Here is a 17524-nt window from a genome sequence, read left to right as displayed (position 1 = left end):
GAGTCTTAGTATTGCCCTTTGCATAACACACAGCACCTTCCAGGAGGCTCTGAGCTCACCTGCAGCAGAGAATGAGACCCATGCTCCCCATTGCTAAAAATGCTTAGCATTTTAAAAATGAGAAGTCTTAATGGTGAAGAAAGGCGTTTGGACAATGTAGGACTCATCTCTACACCTGGGACAATGCATAGCGAAAAAAAAATCACAAAACGTTCTTTTACCTAGACATCCGCCTCCTCTGATAACCATCTGGCTTAAATATAATGACACCCAGGGCAGAACCTGGAGCGCTTCAAGGTCTGTCTTTAGGAGTACCCAGGCCAAGGGACATGCTGCCTCACCCGTGCTACAAGGTAACGAGGTTAACACAGACCATAAACTCACCATCCAAAGCCAGAGAGATCGGAATGCATCTTATTCCTCCCAACTGAGACTGATTCTCCTTCTCCTTGCCTCTCACTGTCTTTATATACACACACATGTCTGCTTAGTGAAGTATAAATACCTACATATACATATATGTATCTTGTGTATATAACTATATACTTATGTATGTAAACTATGTATGGTGTGTGCATTTATATGTGTATATAAAAGACATATATAGCGAAAATAAGAGAGGCAGGGAGAGAGAATCACACATACATACATATAAATATGTAGTACAATTCAATTCCCTTTAATTTCATTAAATTCAACCAACATTTAGAGTTTCTGCCATGTGCCGCCCTATAGAAGAGTGTCACCAACCCCCGTGAGCTCACCATCTAGAGGAGAGACAAACTAAACCCAAACAAAAGCTTGGCGGCTGGCGGCCTCTTACAATGGGGGGGGGGCAGCATAATTTGGTGGTTCTAGATCAGGCGTGGTTATTACATGTGCTTGAATCATGCCGACTGGACTCAGGACCCGCTCCACCACTTTCAAGTTGTGTGACCTTCAACATGCAACTTGAGCCACGGTGTCCTCATCAGTAGAATGAGCATCAATAACAGTGTCTTCTTCACAGGGCAGTGAGGAATTAACGATATAACCAGTGAAACCACTTAAACTGGCACACAGAAGGTATTCAATAAAAGGGAGCTTTTATTATTACAGTTTTTATTCTTACTGAGAAGAATGTGAGGTTGTGCAGGTGGGGTGCAAAAGAAAACAAGGTCGATCTAACTTGGGGGTGTCAGGAGAAGCTTCAGGGAGGAGGTGGTGTGAGGAATAGGTTTTGGTCAGGGGGGACAATAGGGAGAGAAGGCATTCCAAGGTGAAATAGGAGTTTGTTCAAAGACCCTGAGGCATGAAATATCCTGGAATATCCTGAGTACTGCTGGCAGATCAGCACAGCAGAGTAAGGGTTCAAAGTCAAAGAGAAGCCAGAATCAGATCTGGAAGGACCACCAGAAAGCCCCAAGCAATGGAATAATGAAATCAGATTTGCTTTCAGAAAGGTTTAGGTAATATCCAACTGAACGTGATTTCGCCATTGTGAGGACCAGCTATCACAAACACCACCGGAGTACATATGCACCACAAAACAGAGGACTTAACTGTCATTTATATGTTCTTTCCTCTGTTCACAAGTCTTCAAGGGTATTTTTTTGTTGCTTTGTTTCAGTTGTAGTAAATGATCGGTTTACTTTTTCCATGCTGGTTTCATTGCTGCAGAATATTTTACCACTAATATCTTACAGAATGATTTTTAAATACTCATCTTCCTAACCACAAGGAGGGTCTTCATTGACCACTTCTTAGCATTCGTTAAGATCCAGACAGTAAATCATTTGCCCTCAAAGCAGGCAGACAGCCATCACAGGTGGCGGTTTGGGTCTGGGAGATGGAGGTGGATGTGGGAGGCAGAGCCACGATCCAGGGTCAATACTGGAACTAGAAGCAAAATCATACCCACGGATAAGAGCAGTATGAATGAACCAGGAAGGTCACTTCCAAAGAAAAAGAAAAGAACATGTGCCATGGCACCGAAGGGAGAGACGAGAATGCAAAGTGGATCTTTTAAGCACATCCAGTGACCAAGGAGGTCCCTGGAGGGAAAAATTGGAGACGGGCAATTGAACCATCTGAATGTGTCTAGATTCATTTGCTCACATATCATTCATGAGGTCAGCCTATGAGTCAATTGTATTAATTCTCTTTGTTCACATATGTCCTGGGTATGGAGAGAACACCGTGATGCCGCAGGACTGCACATACTTTCCAACCATGAAGGACTCAGGGCAGCAGAAAGGGAATTCACTGCGAGCGGGCACCTGATATGTACCAGGTATTGTCCTAGATGTGCCTCTATATGCTGGCTCATTTAATCTCCATTCTACGCTGCTGATAAAAATCAACAGATGTGAACAGTCTATTTTCTGGCCCCATTTTCATTGTCATCTCATAGCCGAGATAACAGAGGTGGTAGGTGGGACAGAGAGCTGAAAACTGCAAATTTCAGACACCTAACACTTTATCTCCCTCCTCCTCCCCAAAACTAACCTCTTTGGGTCTGGTCTTAAGTTTTTCATAAAATGAACATTGCCTTTTCTCAATTCATTTTTCCCCTTTGAATTAGCAAGTGTGGCACCCAAATGCTGACACATTAAATCCTGCCAGTCCCTGTCAGACAGACCACTAACATGCTCAGCATGTGTGTGTGTGTGTGTGTGTGTGTGTGTGCCCAAGCATGGATGTGTCCAATTCAGGACAAACGGGGAGTGGTGTCACCCCCACAGGACCTACCAGTGTGTCAAATCCAAATTCTACACTCAGATGTCCTTTCAGTGCTATGGGAGGTGCTGGCTGCTGCAGCTTAAGTTGTTAAAAAAATAAATTAAAAAAATAACAAAAAATAAAATAGTTGTATCAAGCTCTCACGTGGCATTCCAGCTTAGCATGTATTTAGTGGTCAACTGAGAAACTCAAAGAGCATTGTGGGAATAATCAAAGTAAGTGTGAAAAAGAGCAGGATCTCTATCAATTGCTCTCTGTTTTTCAAACATTTCTCTCTTGAAAGATCAAATAAGCAATAACCTGTTTGTTGAACACCTACTATGTGACAGGTACTCTGTATCCAGTTGCACATCAGAGGATTTCTTCTTCATCACTGGCTGCCCTTTAAAACATTCAAAGCATTGATCAGGATGCTTTAGCTGTTTTCTTGTCAAGCAACTGTATTATTATGAGCGTCTTCAGAGGCTTAACTCTCTGATGGCTATGCAGAGTTTTCTGGGGCCTTTTTGGTCTGTTCTGTTTTCTTCCTACTGTTGTTTTTGTATGTGGTTTTTTTTTGTTTTGTTTTTTTTTTACTTAAAACTTTCCTTTTCCTACTTTCCGATTTTAGGGAGGGGAAAAAAAAAAAAAAAACCTCGCATCTGGGGCCTGAGACCACTTGAAATGTCTGGGCCGGGGATTGCTAATGACCTCCCAGAGATAACCCAAATTGCTGATTTAGCAAAGCCCATTCTTGACCTTGACACAAGACAAGACAGGCAAAGGGAGAGGACTTGCCAGGCAGCCGTGAAAGAAGACGGATCATGGAAGCGCTCAGATCTCCCCAGGCCCCCTCCCCCATTCAGCAAACACCTGGCTGAGTTGGAAAACATGACCGGTCCAACCTTCCTATTGGCACCAATTGAAGCTGTCAGCTCTCGGCTTGTCACCAGTTGCACTGGGAGGCCCCGGACAGCCACAAGAGCCCTAATTAGGCAGAAATGACACTTCTACAACTGACCTGCCAGGACCTTTGGCAAACCATTTAACATCATTAGTTAACATTTTTAAAAAGTGTGAATGTAAATGAACAGCCAGTGGCTTTCAATGGAGTTTGTCGGTGGCATCCCCCCCCCTCCATCCCCCGCCCCCCCCAGCTCACTCTTTCTCTTTTTACATGAATAGTCCACTTGTTTCCTCCAGAATTGGAGGGAGGCGCTGGGGAAGAAGGAAGAGGACTGGTCCTCTGCGGGGAGAGACATGTTAAAGCATAAACAAGCTTGGAGGATCAAGAGACCATCTCTTCCAGCCTCAGCATAGGCCTGAACAGGCACAAGCCCCCAGCAAGGCAGGGCAGGGAGGGGACAGGAGTGAGCTCAGCCAGGTCCCTCTCCTGGAGCTGGGCCTGTGAGTGTAGATGTCAACCATCGCCCATTCCGGGCTTCGAGGAGCTGGGAAACAATCTCATTTCCCCGACTCAAGGGTGCTTCTGAAATATTCTTTCTCTGGTACCTCTTCCCACTCACTCGTTCGCACTCGGAATAAGCAGATGTTCCTGCAATGATTTAGCAAATATCTTGTGTGTGCTTCAGTCTCACTGTACCTCGTCCTTCTCCAAAGGAATGAAATCTCAGGGTTGGGGGTGGGGGGGTGAGGACTTCCCCGATGCCAAGGTTGGTACTTACGCAAATCAGTTTGTTTCCTACCTGAGGCTGGTATTTCCCACCTGGAATCACACTTCATTTTGCTCTTTGCTGTACACCCACAGAGTCCGTACATGCCGACACTGTCCATCTGTAGGAGGGGAAAAGAGTTTCACTGTGAAAATGTCACTGTGTCCATCTGTTAATGCACTGCTCCAAAGTGTGTGTGTGTGTGTGTGTGTGTGTGTGTGTGTGTGTGTGTGCTGGGTAACAGCTGGAGGAGGCCTCACAGAGTAGAAGGGAAGCAAAGGCACAGGTGGGCAGCACACGGGCTGGGTTCCTGGAGGGCCTCTGCACTTACCACCTACTGGTTGTGTGGCCCTGGACAAGGGGGGTGGCCCTGGTGCTCTCATCTGTAAGACAGAGATAATGCCTCAGTACCTCCTGTGAGGAAAACAGAGTAGATGGAAATACCATGTGAACCGGCGAGCCCCACGTAAAAGTAAGGATTTCCAGACATTTTAGAGCTGCCAAAATTGAGGCGCTATACCAGGTCCCCAGCTTAGTGAGAATCTGCCGTCTTGCTCCTCAAGGCGAGCTGGACAAAGCCACTCCACCACCACCGGCACATCCCAGGTCCCCCCCCCCCTTCACCTCCACTCTGGCTCATTCTCCCAGGGGCTGTAAGTACCACAAAGGAAAGTGCAGGGGTGCAAGACGAATTCGTAAAACCCACGGTCATGGGAGCCCCTTGGCCTCTCTGCTGGATCCTCAGCAGTAGGAGAGGGGAAGCACGTTTGTCTACCTCTGCATTTCCAGGAGCCCCGAGCACAGCCGTGGGGACGATGCCCCACAAAGGTTTGCTGCGTCCAGATGCAGTGCAGGGGGGTGGGGGTGGTGGGGGGATGTGTGCTTTACGAAGGCAGCCCAGACCCCAAATCCGGAGAGCTGGGCTTGCCCCTGAATTAGAGAAACGAGCAAGAGCGAGGGCAGCCCGGGGCGGCTCAGGGGCTTAGCGCCACCTTCAGCCCGGGGCGTGATCCTGGAGACCTGGGTTCGAGTCCTGCGGCGGGCTCCCTGCGAGGAGCCTGCTTCTCCCTCTGCCTGTGTCTCTGCCTCTCTCTCTCTCTCTCTCTCTGTGTCTCATGAATAAATAAATATAATCTTTAAAAAAAAAAAAAAAAAGAAAGAAAAGAAACGAGTGAAACCAGGCCGAAGGCTGCATGGGGGTGGCGGAGGCCTGCTAGGGAGCCACGAGGCACACACACACACAGAGGGAGAGAGAGGGAGAGAGAAGCAAAAGCAAACAATCTTCGTTTGGGGCAGAAAGAGAGAGAAAATACCGGGAAACGTCCTTAATAACAGTAAATGGGAAAGGGAGAGAAGAGCTCCTCCGTGATGGAGTATTTAGTGCTTTTAAGCTAAATACCTCCGCATATTAAGCAAATAGGGAAAAGCCAGCTAGAAGGTGTCAGCAAATTGAACCGAACGGCGCTCGGAGCGCTCAGAAAGCCGATAGGAGGTGTCTGGGTTTGACCCCTTTCCCCATCACATGCCTGGTCGGCGCCCGCTTGTTTGGCGTTGCCTCTCCTCTCCAGCTGCGGAGCTTATTGAAAAGCTCTTGCTCCCCGCCTGGTTTTGGCACATTTTCTGCAGGTGCCTCCTACTGCGGCCACAATGGGCTGCGAGGGAGGTTCAGACCTGTCAACAGCTCCGGGGGCGGGGGCGGGGGCGGCGGCGGCGGCGGCGGCGGCGGCCGGGCCTCGGTCTTAAAGGGCCAGTGACACCGCGCGCCGCCGCCCCCCCCCCCCCCCCCCCCCCCGGAGCCCGCGGCGCCCGCACCTGCTAATGAGATGAATCCCTTCTCCCGCTCGCTCTTTCTCCCTCTAATGATTTCACTTGATCGCTTTCGCTCCTTCCTGGACAGGGAATCGCTCCGTTGAAAATATAAAGTAATTGCCTGGAAAACACTGCTCCGCCACCACCGCTCCCTTGCCTGGCTGAAAATGTCACAGCAATTGAAAAGCTCTTAGCCCCGGTTCCGGAGCGAGGTGGCTCAAGGGGACGGTCTTTGCAGAGGTCTCCGGGCGCCCGCGGGTCCCCCGAGAGCCGCAAGTCCTCCCGGGCGCCTAATTGATTTTGAGGACTGAGCCTTTTCCCTCCAGCAGCACGGTATGATTTTGTGGGCGACTGTGGACAATGAACCAAACTAAACTAAAAACTCCCTTCGAACCCTAGAATCAGATAGAGCTCGTCCAGAGGATAGACTTTATTTTTCTTTAATTGCCCTGCCATTCTTTTCTCAGAAGCCCCGGAATTCGGAGGGATGGCTACATGGGTCAAGTGTGATTTAGGAGAGCAGAGCGGCCTGGTTCCCATCATAGAAAAAGAAGGTATCTTTGTCTAGAAGGGAGTGGGGGCCTTGGTCCTGCAAAGTCGAATCGATGCTCTAATTGTCTAAGATGTGCTGATTTCTTTCTCCTTTTCGGGGCTGTCACTTGGCGGCAGCAGTGACACACTGTGGGAATGGGGACCACACACTTGAGTTTTCATAAATACTTTATTAGTCATCGCCACGCCAACGTGGGGAGTAAATTCACCTGGAGGAGAAAAAAAAAAAAAACACTTTGTCGTAGGCATGAACCTGCCAGCAAAATAAACAGTGGTTGGTGACGGTTTCATTTTCCTCTGACAGGTGAAAGCCTAAGTCTGCATCTGAATAAGAGAGAGAGACTTTTTTTTTTTTTTCTTTTTCAGTTTAATTGGTGAGAAGCACCACTTGCTAAATGAGATGCTGGCGTGTTACTAGTTCCGGGAACAAAGCTGCAGGTGAATCACCTTCCAGCCAGATGAACCATGAATATTTTTCGTAGCTGATGAAGTAAGGGCAGTGGACATGCTTATTACTGCACTTTATAAGGAGGCGAAAACATCTGCCTCCTTACTCCACAAACTGGAGTATAGAGAACCACAGCTACAAAAAGGCCACTGAAAATTATAAATCTGAAGAAAGCCATAGAACTTTTTACAGCTAACCCTCTGAGAGGCCATGGTACAAGTTCCACAACTGTAAACAGGGGCAGCACTTTTTCCTTGGAATTTAGGAATTTGGGACTGTAGATTTTTAAATCTTGTAATATTGTCAGAATATGCCTGACATTCAGTTGGGGCAATTACACATATTATACCAAAATAACCATGTATCATAAAGGGTATTCTTCCTTTATCCATAATGAAGAGAATTTTTAAAAATCTTTAAGTCCATTAAATAAATTGATTCCTGAATAGAAGAATTACGTTGACAGCTTTTCACCAGCAACTAAAGGTTTTTCTATTTGATTATATGAAGATGTGTGTGTGTGTCTGTGTGTGTGTGTGTAAAAGGAGGGCATGGAACTAAATGACCCAAAAGTCATGGCTGGCTCTATGATTTTTTTTTTTATCTATAAAGATGATTCCTACAATGGAAACAAATAAGCAGTAAATATGACCACAGAGCTATTTCTAACAGCTTTGCCTATTAGACAGGCGGTCAAGACAGAGTAAGAATGGGTTAAGTCCCTGCAGCCACAGCGAGGAGCCTGGATCCTCTAGGGCTAGAATCCCAAACCCCATTGCAAAAGATGGCCCAGGAGGCAGGAATGTGGGGAAGGTGGTGGCTGGCCTGCTGCTGGTGCTCAGGCTGCTGTCCTCCGCATGAACTCCCAGAGTGAGACTGGGTGGACGGTGTGAACACCGTTTCACCATATTTCTGGAGGGGGGAGAAAGAACATATGAAGGGGACAAAAACAGGTCAACAAAGCAGGCGGTCAGTGGAACCAGCGTCAAAGCTGACAGCAGCCCCAGGACTGGTTTCGCTTCTACATCCTCCTTTTTCATGTATCCGTACGTGATGTAAAAGGTCTGGATAGAATTCCAAAGTTCAGAGACAACAAAATGGGGATTCACATCTCATTGCTCACGTGGGTCCTTGCTGCACATTTGAAACCACCTGACTCCACAAGGTAGAAATTAATTAGCTTTGGGTTACGTGCATTTGACCTTCACACTAAATAGGGTTTGTCAAGATGTTGGGCATGTGTTTAAAAATAAAAGACTATATTTTAAAACGCTGCATCATGTCTGTGTCTGCACACCTGACTGATGATATGTTCACACGGCAATGAGAGTTATATCCCAAGGCTAAAATATGTTTGTTCTCTAGGGTAAAAGCTAACATTCTTCATAATCAGGTCCTGTATATTTACCTATGTAGTGAGAGCCACAGGTATTTCAGCCTGAGCCCTTTATTTGTTTAGTGTTTACACCTGCTACTGACATGCATCCACTGAAATGTTAAGATCCTTTATACTCAAATAAAAAGTTCACATCAAGCTGATGGACAATAGTACCTGTTGCGATGTTTGTATTCCAGCTGTAAGGTGCACTTCCTTCCCAGTTAGAAAATGATGTCAGTTTAAAATCTGCTTTATAGCTCCTGAATTAACATAGAACCACTGGCTAAGGGAAGAAAAAGATTTTGCTATCTCATTCCTCGGCAGAATGCACGGGCTCATCCTAAATCAACACTGCACCTACAGTGTTTGTGACGCCGCCAGACAACACCGAAGCTATGTGAGCACAGACTTCGCCCCCCACCCCCACGAGGAGCTTGGTTCTATTTTGTTTCTTACAATTTTCTTAGAATTACATGCTGCCAAGTTGCCTTGTCTTTCAACAGTCAGAATGCACTAAGTAGCTAAAGAAGCGTTACCATACGGTTTCTCTCCAGTTTGTGTGATGCAGGATCACAGCCCCTTTCTTCCAATCCAAGCCTTCCAGAGTCCAGCTTATTTTAAAATATCCAACTGAGACAGATGCCCTTGAGCAATCAACGCACGTAAGACCGACCCAAAGGACTAGTTGTAGACACCAACCATTAAAAACCTTACGTTTTTACCTACGTATCTTGTGAAAAATAGACGAGATAGGCTGGTGTGAGGTGTATATCCTGCAGTCTAAATTTGGAGAGTGAGGGGGAGTTGCTCATAACCACAGTAATCACAGGGGCTGATCCTGATGTGGCAGCTGAGCCTTCACCCCAGAGAGCAGAGATGCATGTATGTGACATTTTCTGATCCACCAGCCAGAGCCAAATTTTGTGCCAAGTAGCATCGCGTTTGTTTCTTAGCACTAGGGCTTGGAAAGAGTGTGAAAAGTTCAAGGCACACCCCTAGTGGGTTAGAACCAAACCCAGACAACATACACAAGGGAAGGTAAAAATGATTATTTTTAGTTAAAAAAAAAAAACACGTGGTGATTTCTTCTATTCTCATATAACAAATAATACTTGGACATAAAGTCTATTGCAAAAACAAATGAAAAGATCTTTAAATTTTCAATGCCTCATTTTGATTGCATTTCTTGCTTTTACAGATTTATAACTGTCTCAAGAAACCTATTTTCTTTCCAACAATAGCTGCTTTATAAGAAATATACAAAAAAAAATATTAACTGACCGTACATTTTTCCTGCTATGGCCTTAGTTAAGAATTCAGAATGCCTGGATTTTCAGGAAAGTAATAAATAATGATACAAGGGAAAATATACATCTTAAAGCTTATAAACTGATAGCCACACATTTTTAATTGATCCAAACATCATACTTTAAGAGTTGTTTTTGTTCTTATTCTACAAAACGTAGTCTTTGATTCTTGCCTTCTAAAAGACAGTCTTTGATGTTGTATCCTCAAAATCAACACAGGAGCCTAACTTTCCCCCCTTGTATACCATCAGCTTTGCTATCAAGAAAGAAGAAAGCAACTTGTTTAATGATGAGACCACCAAAGTTTAGGTCAGACCCACAAGTTAATAAAAGTTCCAACAACTGTTGGCATGGAAGAATTTTTACATCCAAAAGAAATCTGTTACTAGTGCTCTCAAACAGGAAGTCTACCTTTAATACTGTAGAAGTAGAAGACTCCTCTAGAAGGCACAGAGACTTCATGTTAACTGAGAGGCTCTTGCTGTGAAATTCTCTACCTTGTGAGTTCGTTACACGGTCCTCTCTACTTTCAAATTCCCATAGTGGTTCTAATGCTAGAGTGCAAATATTTGGCCATGAACTATGGGATAGAAGGTTACCTACAATGGTGCAGGGATATTTTAAATTACCCGGTTGTTCATAAATCAACTCAGATTTTTACAACAGTCTAACAGCAGCTGTTGTGCAAGGGCTCCTCCTCCTGGGAGTCTGGCCAGTTCTCACAAGGGCAGTGGCAGAGACTGGATCCTTGGTGACCCATGTTGCTTTCTTTGGCCGTATCTCTACACACACAAAAAGAAAAGAAGGCCAGGGCAGGCACCCAGATACTTCTATTCCAACCTCACTTTGCTTCAATTTTTTATTTCACATGAAAGTGCCTTCACACAGAATCATTCTCATACCCAGCACTCTTAATTCCTGAGCATGACTGTGTTAGATTCTCTCGTGCTTTCCTTTTCCTATCCCCAAACTGTAGCATTTAAAGATGGTTATGCTGACTGTAGCCCAAGAAGAAGACAGGCATCATTAAAAATATGTTAAAATTATTTCCACATTAGAAATAACATTTTAGCCTTTCATCCTGACCACATCTCTCCTTAAGTGTTAATGAAAACATTTTTCTGAGAAACTAATTCTGATCATTACTTCTTTAACTTCTACAATATCCACTTCAGGTTTTGAATGTACAATCACAAAATATAATAATGGTATTTAACTAAAAACAGGATCCACTGTCCCTTGTTAACATACAATGCTGTGTATTTTTTTTAATTACACAGAAGTTTAACACATTAGACTGGCATTAGAGATGCATTCACAAATGTCACCTTAAATAATTAAATAATTTTGGGCCCCAATGATAGTAACTTACATATAATTGTCACATATAAAAGTGATGCAATTAAATCAAATCAATACTGAGAAATTTGCCTAAAATGCTTTTGCTAAAAATTCCTGGGAATTTCCTCCCCAAAATTACTCCCCCCAAAGAAATAAGCCTCATCTACATCTATGACTACAATTTTTTTTAAATTACTCCCCCAAAAGAAATCATTCCCATCTGCATCTATGACTACAATTTTTTTTTAATTTTAAAATATTTTATTTCAAGGAATAAAAATTCTCAGATGTCTGAAGCAGGACCCAAAAAAAGGCAAATCAAGGAAGAAAAAGAAAACAAATATGACTCTACATTTTGTCAACAACAAATATCAAAGGTCAAGTCCTAAATTTTTGACAACTGAATTTTTTAAATCCCTCAAATAATATTTGATGTTTAACATGACCATAAGATTCATGACCAGGCCCATAGAAATCATCAGTTAGAAAGGCATAGAGTGTTTTGATTTCACTAATAAGAAATAGATAATTCCCCTTAAGCAGATTAACTTAAAGTACATTTTCAGGGAAGCTAAAATCCCCTTCAATCAAGTTCTTAAGTTTAATTACAAAAGTCAAATAATTTATTGGCTCTCATTCAAGCGCAACAACAAAATAGTTGGGCACACCACTCTCAGGGCCAGGAAACAAACCAGATCAATGTTTGCAGCAGTTACAGAGAAAACATTTTCAGCTATAACTTGATAAAACATCTAACTGGTCCTCTTAACTGAGATTTCTCCTCTTTTTCTTCTTTGCTGCCCCCTCTGTGGGAAAGATGTTTAACATTTTCTTCATTCACAATAAATGCAATAACGATATTTATTTTGCTACTTTTATATTAAGAGAAGAAGTACAAATTAGAAAGCCTGGCCTTTGTAGGATATTTCATATGTGTTCATATTGCTTTATTAACCCCATAATTATGTCACAGAAATCCTCTTAGGTTGTATCTACTTCTACAAAGTTAGAAAAGTATCTATTTTAAAATGGCAAAATAGCTTGCTTTAAAGAATTTCTTTTGCCTGATTTTCCCCCTTTCTTCTTAATGTCTAAACTCACTGGATAACTGCCCTACTTCCAGTTTCATTCTGCCTATATAGAAACTGTGTGTCTATATCCTGAAAAATGCCAATTAAACTGCCAGCAATAGCATCTCCCACAGTATCTTTTGGTCTTCAGTGTCAAAGCCCTCTGAACAAATGACCGGAAGGCTAGATCTAAAACAGCCTTTGACAGGATGCCAGCTTTGAGCACTCACATTACAACCACGGCTCCGGCTTTCTGCTTTCTTTGGGAAACAAGAGAGAAATAATGCATCAACTATATAATTTTGCACAAATGGTAAAGGTTAAAACAAAAGTGATAGATTACCAGGAGGTCTGATTATCTCAAAAGGTCACTAATACTGTTTTAAAAGGGGGGAGGGGCTCCCTTATCATTTAATTCAATTCAATTCCACCTGAATTTCTGTACAAAGCTAAATAAAGTTTTTAAGATAAATATTGCAAAACTCTAAAAATGTTATTTTCCTTCTCCTTAATTTTCTTTGGTAATAATGACATCATTTATTCTTTGTTAGACATAGTGGGAAGAAGTTTCCATGGATTTTCAAGTTTAATCCAATAGCAATACTATGAAATTGAAAGTATCAGTTGATGAACAAATGGGCTCAGAGAGGTTAAGTAACATGCACAAGGTCACACAGCTAGGAACTGGAAGAACCAGGGCTTGAACACATATGGTCTGGTTCCAAGGCCCAACATTTCCAGGCCTTCTTGACTCTGTCCACTATTAAAGCATTCCTGTGTGAAGCCTTACCCATTCTCTTTCTGACATGATCCTCAAAGAAATCTCTTAGCAGAATATTTGGCTGCATATTAATATCATATATTTTAAAAACACCTGTGTGAGCCCCACCCCTGAAGATTCCGATTTAATAGATCTGGGATAGGGCCCCAGTATCAATATATTTTTGATACTACAGCAGTGAATAGATAACCCTCCTTTTCATGGTGCTTAAATTCTAACGGTGCTCATATTCAACCAGAATCTAGTAGAATCCCCAAGTGATTCTAATGTGCAGCTTAGATTGAGAACCAGTGATCAAGAGATTAATACCATCTACCCAGGCTTCCTTCTCCAAGATCTCAGTGTGAGCAACTCAACTGGCTTCTCCAGGAAGGATGGCCAAGAGCCTAGCAATTGCTGACATGAGACAGATGGATCTGACTACAAGATTTTTAGGTTCAATCTCTACAAGATTGAGGTAGTGGAGCATGGCAGGGCAGGATGGGGAGTGGAAATGGGGTGTAAATGCATGAGCACTGGAGTCGTCTGGATCTGGGTTCAAATTCCATCTCCAGCATTTGCTAACTATGTCACTTCCTTCAGGCCAATTGCTTACCTTTTGTGGTTGCTTTACAGATTCAATGCTTTGCAGATATAAGAAAAACCCCAGGCAGACAAAAGTTCTCCATCAATGTAGTTGCTGCCCTGGTTTTTGTTGTTATTTCTAGCACAGGGGTAATGACTACTGCTGGGAGACATCGGTAATGAAAAAAATCAAATTATAAAAAACATTTTATTATTAGTCAAATCATTCCTACTCTCTTACTTAGTATTTAATTTACAGCTCTTTATATTGCAATTAGCTTGGCAATCCTATTTCTCATTCATGACAACGGGGCGAGGAGGGGTAACATTATTAATCCCATTTTCTAGATGGGGAAAAGGCAACATTTCCATCTATTCTATCTCCGGTTTCTATGATTCTATGATTAAAGGCACCTGCAATCATGTTCATTAGTTCCCTATGAAAAATGATATTCAACACAGATGGCAAATGCAGGCAAGAATTAACAAGCACTTGATAGCAACCCCAAAATTACATCTAAACAATCACTTCTGAACATTAAAGTCATGGCAAACAAGTTCCAATTTATATAAAGGTGTTGGAAAGGATTAACAGAAAATGAACAAATATATTTTTCTTTATCCTCATTCATTTAGGAAACGTCTGACATGGCTTAGAAATCCTTTTTGAAATGCAGACTGAAGAATGATTTCCTCCATGAAGGGCCTTCATTTAGCAGATTGGACTAGGCTAATATGTCCCGATGTTTTCTCTTGGGTCAGAGCTACAAAACAACTGAGGTCTAGGATGGACAGGCCTGGTTCTATGGTTCTCAGTGGAGGTTCCTGAGAAGCCCGCACACTGTGGGCAAGGGGCTCACCATGCCAAATGTTCACCAGACACACACCTGACACTGGAGAGAGGCTCGCCTATACGTGTATTCTTTCTTGTATGGATGGAGTTTACATGAATGAAATACAATTGCTCCAGACATACTACTGAATTTATCTTCACTGCTTATAACCACTATTGCATGGAAGGGGCGGTTTCCTCAATTTTTTGTTGTTAAAAAGGAATCTTCATATTCAAAAAGCTTAGGAAACACTGATTGATGAGATCTAGATTTTGGGGAAAGCTGGGACTCCAATCTGTCTTCTAATCCTCAAACACCCCTTGTCCTTCACCATACATCTCTTCCACTGCTGGCGCCCCACCCATGGGAAGCCAATAGTCATGTCTGTGTCCTCACTCTAAAGGAGGAGAGTATAGTCCCATCCTCCCTCCCGGGATATGTTCCAAAACTTTCCTTATCCCCTGAGACTTTCCTCTGATTTTCCTTCCTTTCTTTTCCTTCCCCCCTACTCACACCTGTTTATAGGTATAAAACCCCTGTTTATACTTTTAGGGTTAGCAGCACTCAAAGCCTTTCAAGCTCTGATGCTCTGTGAGCGCCCCTGGACATTCAGTCTCAATATGAAATGGAAGTACAGTCACTAAGGTACTAAAACAAGGAATGTGAGAAGTATGTATACAGTAGTCATGCACATGAATATATTTTACAGCTAAAACCCAGTGCTTCTAATAGCTATAGAAAATAAGAAAATTGAAATAGTCATGAAAAGTCATTTTATTTCATCTGGGTCTGTCAACACTAATAGGATGTTAATAAACCCCTAGCATACCAACTTTTCAAAATGCTTTCACGTCTCTTAATGCAGTTTATTGTCCTGAAGGCTCACCAGGATATAAGTGCTAGGATCAAGGGCCACGAGAACTTAAGTGCCGTAAAGGGAAGAAATGTTACCTATTTTATTCACAGCTGTTCTCAGTGCCCAGAGCAGTATCTGGCACATGGCAGACATTCAATAAATATTTTTCAATGGGCTGAATGACAGAAGTAAACAACGATGGTAGTTTTAGCTACTTATTTGGCCCACATGTAGTTTTATTTTTAAGAGAATGGGATGATTCTATAAGGAAACAACTGTGTTCTTAATGATTTTTGTCAGTCTTTAATTCTTCTTTAATCTCAATCTTTAATGTGACTTGATATTCTTCCTTCAAATATTTTAATGTCATTGTTCAAAGTCATACAAGTAGTACATTCATTTTAGGAAAATCAGATACTACTAATATATAAAAAGAAAATTAAGCTCCCAATGATCTCATTACCCTAGGACAACACAATTAATGTGCTTAAAGTATGTTGTTTCAGATTTTATTCTATGCGTATATACACATGCACATCTAACACAAAACTCTCTGCCTCAGACCTCATGAGCTGGACTCTTTTCTCTTTTCCCTAAGCTCTTTTTGCTTATTGCCTGTTATAGCACCTTACCCTCCTCCTATGTCCTAAATATATTCCTTTCTCAGTATTTAGGTCCTTGCTTCAAGATGACTATTTTTTTTTTCGCTTTTCCCTCCAGAGGATTCATCTATTTTTATTTCAACTTTAAGTTCCATGGATGGATGAATGAGTGATCTCTGAGATACCAGTGTTCCCCAAGTTCCACACATCTAAAACCAAATGCATCATGTTCCTTCCATCAAGACCTCATCACTTGTTCATCTACCCCATTTCTATCAAGTGTAAAAGAACACTACAAGCCATCCTCAATAGCATCATCTTTGGTCCCCCAACCCCACAACCACTCACTCACAATGACTGCCATTCTTCTTCCTATTAACTCTGTCATCCATCTCTTGTCATTGCTACCAGTGTTGTTCAGGCCCTTACATCGACATGATTTTCTACCTGGGTCTCCTGCTCTCTGTACAACTAAACACTCACCAAGCTTACTCACTGCTGCCTGCTAACTCTCTAAAACACCACTTCCATCTTGCATACCCTACTCTTCCATCCTGATGTCTCATTATTACTGAAAACAAATCTTTTGCTCCAGCCAGCCTGCTGTATTCATTATTCACTCAATTTGAAAACATTTCAAGTTAAGTATTTATTAAGCATTTATTATATATAAAATCCATTCATTCATTCAACGTATATTTACTGAGCAATGATTCTGTAAGGTAATCTACTGGGGACACAATGGTGGACAAGACAGACTACTTCTCTGTCCTCAAAGAACCTAGAAGCCAGTGGGTTATAGATGCGAGATTCCAAAATGTGGTGATCCCAGCCCAGGATACTTTCAACCTTCCATTAAAGGGTCAAATGAGTCAAGATATCTCTGAGGGCTAAGCTTTGTGGGGAAGGAGTTCAGAAAAAGGAAGTGGGGAAGGAGTTCAGAAAAAAGGAAGGGCTGAGTGAGGAGAGCTGGTGTGGAGCACGGTTTCTCTGCAGATGTGGGACTCAGCCAGGCATTGAAGGATGGGCATCTAAGGAGAGGGGGTGCCTTCCATCCACGGGGCTAGGAGGAAAGGCACCCAGCGCAATGGGCACAACAACAGCAACTGTACTGGCTTCTTTTGTATAAAGGTTCATTCAACACCTATGCAGCAGAGCACATGCTCTGTCTCCTGCCCACCCACGCTCTGAGCGTTTGTGAGGGTGACTCAGACTGTGGTCCTACCATGGAGAGATTTCCATTTAGCAAGGAGAATAAGGCAGGCCTGTGATGATCTGTCGCACCCCAGAAAGTGAGACGTTCCATTAGAGATTCAGAGACAACTCTGAGGGAGTCCAGAAAGAGGTACATGTCTGGGTTCCTATAACAGTATTTATTGAATCACATATTTTATACAGCTACATGCACCTAGCGAAAATACCTATCTGGCTTTAAATTGTTTTCTCATTCATTTTCTCATTTTATCCTAAGTGACTTGTGAAGCAGGCAGACTAGATTGGATTGCTTTCCGGATGAGCAAAACACAGCATAGATGTTTTAGGTGATCTGCGCAAGTCAGGAACACAAACAGGCAAGAGCAGCACGAGCACACCCTGTCCATCTCGGCCCA

General features: G+C 42.8%; 1 long non-coding RNA gene across 1 annotated transcript in view; it reads right to left on the bottom strand.

Moving 5' to 3' along the window:
- Positions 1-17524, bottom strand: part of LOC121484000 — a 31287-nt gene that overhangs the window by 12494 nt on the left and 1269 nt on the right. Inside the window, exon 2 of the long non-coding RNA XR_005985908.1 lies at positions 4407-4494. This is a non-coding gene — a long non-coding RNA (uncharacterized LOC121484000). The remainder of the gene's footprint in view (positions 1-4406; positions 4495-17524) is intronic.

This window comes from Vulpes lagopus, chromosome 2, assembly GCF_018345385.1.
Source record: "Vulpes lagopus strain Blue_001 chromosome 2, ASM1834538v1, whole genome shotgun sequence".
NCBI classification, from domain to species: Eukaryota; Metazoa; Chordata; class Mammalia; order Carnivora; family Canidae; genus Vulpes; species Vulpes lagopus.
Note: the sequence above shows the minus strand (reverse complement) of the source record. Positions and strands in the feature narration are given on the sequence as shown.